This window comes from Vigna umbellata, chromosome 3, assembly GCF_029865625.1.
Source record: "Vigna umbellata cultivar VRB3 chromosome 3, Vumbellata_1.0, whole genome shotgun sequence".
Classification (NCBI taxonomy): Eukaryota; Viridiplantae; Streptophyta; class Magnoliopsida; order Fabales; family Fabaceae; genus Vigna; species Vigna umbellata.
Window position 1 is genome coordinate 32,832,144 of NC_142167.1, and position 9,857 is coordinate 32,842,000.

General features: G+C 35.7%; 1 pseudogene; it reads right to left on the reverse strand.

Annotated features, from left to right (window-relative positions):
* Window positions 1-1,591: 1,591 nt before the first annotated feature.
* Window positions 1,592-3,236, reverse strand: LOC148202271 (uncharacterized; annotated as a pseudogene).
* Between the last annotated feature and the right edge of the window lie 6,621 nt (window positions 3,237-9,857).

Below are 9,857 nucleotides of genomic sequence, written 5' to 3' on the forward strand. Positions count from 1 at the left end.
AAAAGCTGTCATAATTACATCATAATGAAACCAAGTAGATGTCTGTGATTACAAAATACATGTCTGTGATTACAAAATAGCCATCACTTAAGCTAAACATACTGTCAGTCCTAAATCAGTTTTAAACTTGTGTTGTAGATGGCTGAGTAAGTTGACTTGGTCCAGTAATTGGCTGACTTTGTTCAGCTTGGGTTGCGGGTTGCTCACTTGATTGATATTGAGTTTGGTTTGCTGGAGGAGCTTGTGGACAACTATTTCTTTTATGACCAACCTGTCTACATATGGAACATCTCTTACGAGTTCCATTTTGCTTCAGTTGTGTGTCATCCTTCTTTAGCTCCCAAGCCTCTAGCCTTCTCTTCTTCTTTGGTCTACCAGGCAACACTCTTTTAGTTGGAGGCAAAACATCAGGCTGAGAAGTTGTTTCCCATAGCTGAGGACCATTGACAGGGTAGATGATTGTAATGTATGTTTCTTGGTAGGTTGACTTTGTAAACCAATGTGGCACGTAGTCTTCTCCATTGATGTTGATAAATGTCATGGCAGCTAGTGCATGACAGCATGGGATAGCTGTTAAAGTCCACTTTCTGCAACTGCATTCCAGTTTATCAATGTCAACGACATACTTGTCAGTCATCATTGAAATGTGTCTGACCTCAAAAATTTTCTCTCCAGACCAACTACAAATTTTTAAAAGAGAAATCAGTGTTTAAAAGAGAAATAAGTGAAATGGTAATGTGGTCATGTCAACATACCTAGGTATCCAGTATTTTGTCAGGTGCAGTTCCTTGTCAAATCTTTTCTTAATCTTTGGACAAATACTACCTTCATATGTGGATATTTTGTTTCTATTTGTTGCCCATCTCTTCATGAGGTACAGACGAATGTCTTCCATCATTGTGATGATGGGCTTACCTCTTGCATGTAAAATTACACTATTAAATGCTTCAGACATGTTATTCACTAAGGTGTCACAAACAACATTACTTGTAAACCTTGACCGTGACCAAAATCTACTTACACAAATAACAAGTGCAAAATATCAGCTATGAAAACAAACAACAATTAATAGGAGCAATGAATTTTAAAGGCATGTGGATTGGCATACCTTGGTGGGATGGCTAATAAGTATTTAAAGGCGTCTGGATTCACCCCTTTAATTTCTCTCATCACTGCTTCCCATGTTTGAGGGTGTGTTGATGCTGCTGCCTTCCATAGTAGACGTTTTAGAATCTGGCCAGGAAACCTCTTCCTGAAATTAGCATAGATGTGCCTCACACAAAACCTTTGCTCCACACCAGGGAGAAGTTCTTGTAAGGCTGGTAAAAGTCCCTATTCACATGAAGCTATACAAGTTAATATAAAACACATGAAGGTTTAAAACATAAAAAAAGATGGCAATGGTAATAAGTTACTAACTTTTTGTTGATCTGACATAAATGTGATGGTTGAAGAAATCTCCACACCACCAAGATCATCAATGAGAAAATGTAGAAACCAACTCCAAGTGTCCTTATTCTCCACTTCCACCACAGCATATGCCAAAGGACACATTTGGTCATTCCCATCTCTTGCTACTGCAGTTAACAACTCACCTCCAAATTTTCCTTTTAAGAAACAACCATCCAAACCTATAATCTTCCTACATGACACGAAGTTGTCCTTACAGGCCTTCAAACACACATATAGTCTCTTGAAAATTGGAGTGTCCTCATTAGGTTGAACATGAACTTTCACAGTTGAACCAGGATTTGACCGAAGCAACTCATTGGCATAGTCATACACTCTTCTATATTGTTCTTTAAAATCACCTTCTATTTGTTTGGATGCCATTGCTTTTGCCCTACAGGTTGTGGACCATGAAACACCAATGTTCCACTTCTTAGAAACTTTGTTATGGAGGTTATACAAATTAATATTTGGATTCTCTTTCATAGTCTTCTCTAACCTCCCACTCAACCATTTTGAAGTCATTAGACGGATGTTAAATTCTCTACTGCAAGTGTGGTTGTCTACTATTTTCCTTAGCTGCCATGTATTTTCAGCTGCCTTATATGCACAATATGCATTCCAAGGACATTTCCCTTTTGCCCCACAACATCTGACACGCACTCTTCTTTTGTCATTTTTATAAACCTTTAATTTTCTACCATTCTCTACTCCATAGGTTCTTATAGCTTCTGTAAATTCTTTTTTGTCACTGAAGTACGTGCCCACTTCCCATTTATATTGTTACATAGTTTTGGGCATTGAAAAAACACCAAAATCCCCATGGTCATCCCTGTCATCATCTGTGTTATCACTTTCCACAACACTCTTCAAACTGTCGGATTCCCAATCACTGTCAGATAAACCCCTAGGTCCACCAAATTCAACTTCATTAGTACCTTCAAATATATCAAATCCCACTTCATCAGACCCATTCCAACTGCTAACATCATACTCATCAGTTTCTACTCCATTACCCTCTACCTCACCCTCTACTTCTGCCTGCCCCTCCACATCAGACTGGACGTCTACATTCACACCATTTCCCTCTACCTCAACCTCTGCCTCCACACCAACATCCTCTACCTCAACCTCTGCCTCCACACCAACATCCTCTACCTCAACCTCTGCCTCCACACCAACATCCTCTACCTCAACCTGTGCCTCCACTGCATCCTCCACACCAACATCCTCCACTGCATCCTCCACACCAACATCCTCTACATCCTCTACCATACCCTCTATATCAGCCAGTACATCAACCTCAACTTCTATCATTTCTGGATGAACTTCTGATTCAGGTTCTACCTCAGGTGCTATTGTCTGAACCTCTGCTTCACCCACTGCCTTAACATTTGCTACACCAATCTCTATCTGAACTTCCTTTTCAGCACTCTCTCTCTCAACTTCTCCTTCAACACTAGGTCTATCAACTTGCAAATCAGCACTCTCTCTCTCAACTTCTCCTTCATCACTAGGTCTATGAACTTCCAAATCAGCACTCTCTCTCTCAACTTCTCCTTCAACACTAGGTCTATCAATTTGGGGTTCAGAAAAGTATTCCAACTGCAGAAGATACTCAGGTTCACACACCCTATGTATAACGTAGAGGTGAGCTTCACCATCAACATAGCAATATTGATCAGATGACAAGCACCCTTGTCATCTAATAAAGGTTCCAAACAATCTTCTAATACAGGACCACGACCCAATGAATACCATAAGTCCTTTACATTCCTATAACCCATCTCCTTTAGAATGCTTAATATTTCAAAATAACTCCATCGATCAGGGTCTATTTTTATAGTTGTGGTTTCACCATAGTGATATCCAAATGTCCCATTATTCTCAAATTTCCCCCCATGGTGAAACACGACTTCAATGTGTGAGTTGGCCATATTATCTAATATAAAATTGGTCACAGTTAGTTAATCTATGCTTAACCCTTAACCCAAATGATATCTAAGCAAAAAACAAAGCATAAACAACTCAAACAAAACAAAACCACATTTATGACATTAAATAAAGCAAATGCCACAACACAGTACCACACACTATGAAGGGGGACCACAACGACAACGTCGCAACAGAAACAAAGCAAATGCACTGACAATGGGGCACACAACACAGACAAACCATAAAATAAATCAAAACTTCTGGGGGGACCACAACGAAAGCAACGAAACACAGAACAAAACCTACCATAAACGCACCTTCGAAAGTCGCTTTTCCATATTTACCCCACCAATGGTCGTCCACTCACAAATGCTTTGTCTAAAAGTTCTTACGAGTTCCCGCGATCACTGCCTGCCTCTGTCTTCTTTCTCGGACATGCCCTAATCTCCAACAAATCAGCCCCAAATCCTTTTATCCCCAATTTTTAATAAAACCCAATTTGAAAATGGGGAACCCTAACACCACGTAAGCACGCAAACAATTGCGTATTGACACCTCACCAAATACAACTGCCACATCATCAGCCCACTAACTCCGTTTCCTTCTATTTAACGGAAGGGACTCATTAGAGTCAAATAATTACAAGTAAGGATCCATTGAACTCACATTTCTATAAAGGGACTAACTTGAGATTTCCGAACCAAAGTGGGGACAAAATTGGGTATTAAACCTTTTTTAATTAAATTAAATTAATTATTCAAATCCTATATTTTTTTATTGAAATCAAATTAATTAAATTAATTATTCAAAATGCACAACCTTTACTTAGCAACAGAGCCTTTCGCGCCGTTGTCTTTCCAAAAGTTCTCCTCTACAAATAAAACTCTAAGATTATTAATTTGATAATATTATAGATGGAGATAAAGAAGAAGATGCTTCAAGACAACATAATAATGTGGATTTATCCATTTAGGACTCCAATTTAATAGATGGATAATATTATAGATTAGATAATTCAGGAATATATCATTTGTTTTATCTTGTTTTTAGACCTATCTACAAGCATGACAATTTTATCTTGTGCTATATATTTTTGTTAACGAACTAAATTGACAAAATTTTATGCTTGATAGCTTAGAATATATATAACAATATATTTTCTTTGTTTTATTCTCTTTTATCAATTGGTTTAATTATTACTGTTTCAATTTGATAAATCAAAGTAACATATTATAAGAATATGAGAAGAAGAGGGTGAAAAAAAAGTTAATTAAGTGAGCCGCCAACCCGTTTAACCCACCAACCCGTGGTGGGTTGGGTCGGGTTCGAATTTTTTCAACTCGCTAATAAATGAGCCGGATTGGGTTGGCTCACTAAGTGGCTAATCCGTGGTGGGTCAGATCGGGTCGGGCCGAGTTACCCGTTTTGACAGCTCTACATTATTCTTTCAAACAAATTATGAGTTCAGTTTAACCGTCTAGGTTTTCTGATCTAGAGAGTTACATAATATTTAATATATTATCTATTATGAATTTATAAACTTCAAGAATGCACCATACTTTTTCCATTTTTTTATGCCATGATATGACTTATTTGGCAGCATAAACATAATTTTGAAACAGCAGGTATTATCATACCATTTTTTTAGCTTGAGTAGGATATGGTATAACTTAATTTCCTTGTCAGAGGTGGGTTTCCTCTGGAGTTCAATTGGAAATATCCCATGTGGATGTTTTGTATTATGGCTTGAGATGCATAATCGTCTGTTGGGAGGGGGTGTGGGAGAGATACATTGAGTAAGAATATGACCAAATTATAGTATATAAGTGAATGTTAATTTCACATTACAAATTAGTATTAGTATGTAAAACGCTACAGAAACCAATATTGAATAGAGACTTTTGTAAGTAACAGAGAATGTGAATAGACCCTCGTTGGGTAAGCAAATTAGTAATACCTGTGCAAGATGCTACGCTTAGATGGAAATAAGCCGGAGAGTATTAGTAACAGGTCACAAATAAATTTGAAACAGAACTCAAATAATGAAGTAAAAAGGTTTGAAACCCTATAATGTTTCAGCTTCCTAAAAGGGGGGAGATATCACGAAATATTTTAAAGGGTTGGAAAACTCATTATAGCATCTGTATGCAATGATGTGATACAACAGTCTCAGCCCCTAGGCTGCTACATCCTGTTTTTTAGGGAGCTATTGACTTGCTTGCCTTCCACAAAGCTTTACGTTAGAATTTCCTTATTATTGTATAACTGCAGAACTTTGAGGCTCTGCATCTCTCAATGCCCAAAGACACCAATCATCTCAAAATTACAAGATGGATTTCTCTCATTCTTCTCTTCTATTTGCATACAGCTACAGGTCTTTATAGAACCGAGGCTAAAGACCCTTATTGCCTCGGTTAAAAAAATAACCAAGGTAATAACATGTATTTAGGATTAAATTTCACGAACAGAGATAAAAGTTGTGCCGCTCCTCACTTTTCTCCCATCTTCTTTCGTTGGAGAGAGGGAGGCTTCCTTCCTCTTCTTTGTTCCGATGGAGGCGCGACGGAGGGATCATTAGTGACGCGACGGAGGTGCGACGGAGACGTGGCAGGGACGCAAGGGCGCGGTGGTCGCTCTCGTTCTTCTTCTTCTTCTCTCCGTTCTGATTTGCAGCGAAGGAGGAAGCTTCCTTCCATCCCATTTTTCTGATTTCGGTTGGGTTGTCTTATGTTTGCTTAATTCTCTGCAGGAGTGGTGATGTTTGATTGATTCTCTGCAGGTGGTGGTGGGAGAGCGTTGTTCTCGTTCTTTGTTCTTTGTAGTTGGGAATCTTTGATGATGGTGATGTGAGATGGAGCGGAGGGTGTTGACAGATTGCGGCCAAGGGCTAACAACTCACCTTGCGAATGGTGAAAACAAAAAAAAAAAATAAAAAAAAAGAAAGAAAAAACCCCTCTACTACCTCGGTTGGATTTGAACCGAGGCAAAAACACACACCTTTTTGCCTCGGTTCAGAACCGAGGCAAAAATCTTACCTCTTTTTGCCTCGCTTGTATATGCCTCGGTTGCGGAACTATTGCGTATGAGCGAAAATAACCGCTGTCGTTTCCCTTTACTGTACTAGTGTAATAAAAATACATCAAAGTAGATATTGTGTGTTGAGACAAGATCGTCTAAGAATATATTATTTTGAAGTTTAACAAAAACGATTAACGAAATATTTTCTATCAAAGTGACTATCTAGGATAACACAATAAACGATATTTATGTCTCTTGTATAAACTACTCTAAACGATTTGATAAACAGAATAATATAAACGCTATAGTACAAGGATTGCGCAAAACGCTATAATAATCGTCTAGCATTTGAAATCCAAATATATGAATAATACTTTTTGTCTCTTGTATTGTTTCTTTTTATCTGTGCAGATCCATAAAGGACAAATACTTTATTCAAAAGTTTTACACTGGTGCAAAAGAACATTAAGAGATACAAAGAAGTAGTTTTTGTCTGTCTAATGTTAAGAAATGGACTTTAAGTCTAACTCAATCCCACAAAACCGGCTTGTAAGGTGAGGTTTGCACCCACTTATATATTATAAATTGGGCTTATCTCTAGTCGATTTGGGACTTCCAACACACCCCCTCACGCCAAGGTATATACATCTCGAGCGTGACAATAGACATTAATGGGTGGTCCGATAACAGTCCAATAGCAGGTGGAACAATATGTGCACATAAATCTCGCTAGGATAGGTTCTAACCTGACTTTGATACCATGTTAAGAAGTGGACTTTAAGTCTAACTTAATCCCACAAAACCTCCGTACAAACAACTTATTTGTTTATGCAAAAGCAACGTAACATTTAACCTCATACAAAAGGTCACACACCTACATTAAAGTCAATCTTTCTGAGTAATAGATCTTTCTTGAAGTTGCCTATGTAAAGAAGATTGCATGAAGAGAAGAAAATAACAAAAACTGCATATATTATCACGTTGCCAATATTATCTTCTTGGTGCATCGTCTAGCTCTTTGAAAAAGAAAATTCTTTGTAACAAGTTTTCTAGATATACTTTGTATTGATCAAAATCCTTTTTGAGAAAGCTTCTCAATGTGTATTTGCCTTTAAAAAAACATTTTGTTGTTTTTGAATAATTAAAAGTGATTTAAAACAGTTGGTTGTTTAACTTAATGGGAGTTAAACATTTTAGTCAGTTGAACTATTATATACTAAGATGGTTAAACTCGTTGTAAAACTTGTTGTGTGTAACCTTTTAAAAGTGCTTAAAGAAGAACTTGACGTAGCTTAGCTGAATTGAATCAGTATAAAAATGAGTTTTCATCTTTGCTCTCTTTTGTTTTGTTTCTAAACGATTTTGAAAATCCTTAAACGTTCAATATTGTCTGCAGTCTGGCTAGCCCCTACAAATAGCGTCTAAACTAATTGAAAAAAAAAAATCAAACTCTATTTAAAACCCGCTTTTTCTAGAGTTTGCTTATTATTTAGCTACAAATCCAATTTAGACCATAACAAAAGACCTACACCAACCAATTTAGAGCAGTAAAATGACTTTTAACACTTCTAGAAACACTTACAAAGAACACCAATAAAGAAAGAAAATAAGAACGAGAGAAATATTATTATGATCATTCTTAGACATAAACATGTGAAATTGCATGTAGTTATTGAGAAGAATATTGAGAATTAAATAACTATTATTATTATTTTTATATATTTTATATATATTCTATCAAATCAAGATATTTTTAAAAATTAAATCATGATGAAATGCTGAATTACAAACGAACAATATGTTAAATCTTAAATGTGATTATTAACCTTAACGATATTATTTTAATAACTAGAATAGAAACATATACAATAAAAAGATATTATTACATCAATCTAGTCACGAATTCAAAAAGTATTTTTATTTTAAAAAGGTTGTGTTGAAATTCATCATCATTAGGATATTTTAGAATAATTCTCAAACTTTAACCCAAAAACGAACTCAGTGCATGTTCAGATTAGAATTGAAACAAAATTGAAAAATACCTTTACTAGCGAAACAATAAATATTTATTTCTGGCTTCACACACTTGAATTTACATCCCTTTTGAAGCAAAGGTGCAGTAATAAATTGATTACTAGGCTTGTTGACCTCCTTTGAGACAACACAGAGAAGCTGGAAAAAACTGCCATGTCTTGTTTCCTTTTCTCTTTTCAATTTTCTTTCCGTGTGAGTTGTTGCTTTCGAGAGGTTCGCTTTGATTTGGGGGATCAAATTCGGCTTGATTCCACTTCGGTTTCGTTACAGGGTGGAGAGGGTGGTGATAGATAACCATATTTGAGAAAATCTAAAAGTCCTGGAAAAGTTTAATCCAAGAACAAGCCAAAAATTGAAAATCTATGTAGAAATAGATGGAGAGACATGGAGACATGCATACATATATATACCTGCAAGTGCAACTCAGCTACTTCGATCTGATGAACAAGAAGCAGAATATTATATATTTTATATCTCTCTATTTTACCACTTCACTTCAACTAATACTCAAATGCTCCTCCGCTGCATTCTCCTCTTCTATTCTATTCATTTATTCCAACAATCGTGTTGCTTTTCTTTCACTTTTTTGGATTCTTCTATAAAGTGAGGTTAGCTTTTGTTACCGTTAATTTCTTTTTATTCCAAAATATAAAATGAAAAATTCATTTTGTGTTGAAAAATATAAAATATAAAATTTGTATTCCCAAATGTATGTTAACAAAAACTGTAACAAAAATTAATCTTTTCGATAAGTACCGAAGGACAATGGTTGTTCCAACAATGGATCTGAAAAAAAAATAAAAAATAAAAAATAAAAAATGAAACATGCACGGCCAAGGAAACATAACCACTAGAGAAATTTGAATATGCATAAAATAACCCCTATTAGCTTTCCTATATTCCTAAAATAACCCCTATTTTAAATTTCAAAATTTGAAAAAATTCAGAATTTGATTTCAAAAATTTTGATCCAGATTTCAAAATATGGAAAAATCTAGAATTGAATTTTGAAATTAGGAAAGTTCTGAACTCAAAAATTGCATTTCAATGGGAAAACCAAAAACTAGATTTCAAAATCCAAATTTAAAAATCCTAAGTGTAAGAACTTACTTGCCGTGTTACATCATTACTTGATGCAAGAGTATAATCCATTGAAAGTGTAGCTGACTCAAACAAACTTTCATTCTTGCTTCTTCACAAATCAGATGTTGATTTGGTTGAAACTGTCATTCTCAAAATGAGGAATTAGTTTTACTTTTCAGAAAAAGCTTCCTAAGTGAGGCTTGTTTTTCTAAACTACGACTTATTTTTTAACTCAGCTTTAACTTTCTCTCGACGTCGTTGATCCTTTTTGTTTCCTGTACTTGTTTCTTTTGTTGTTGCTTGATAGTACATTTCTCATCATTTTTTTTGCCTCAGTG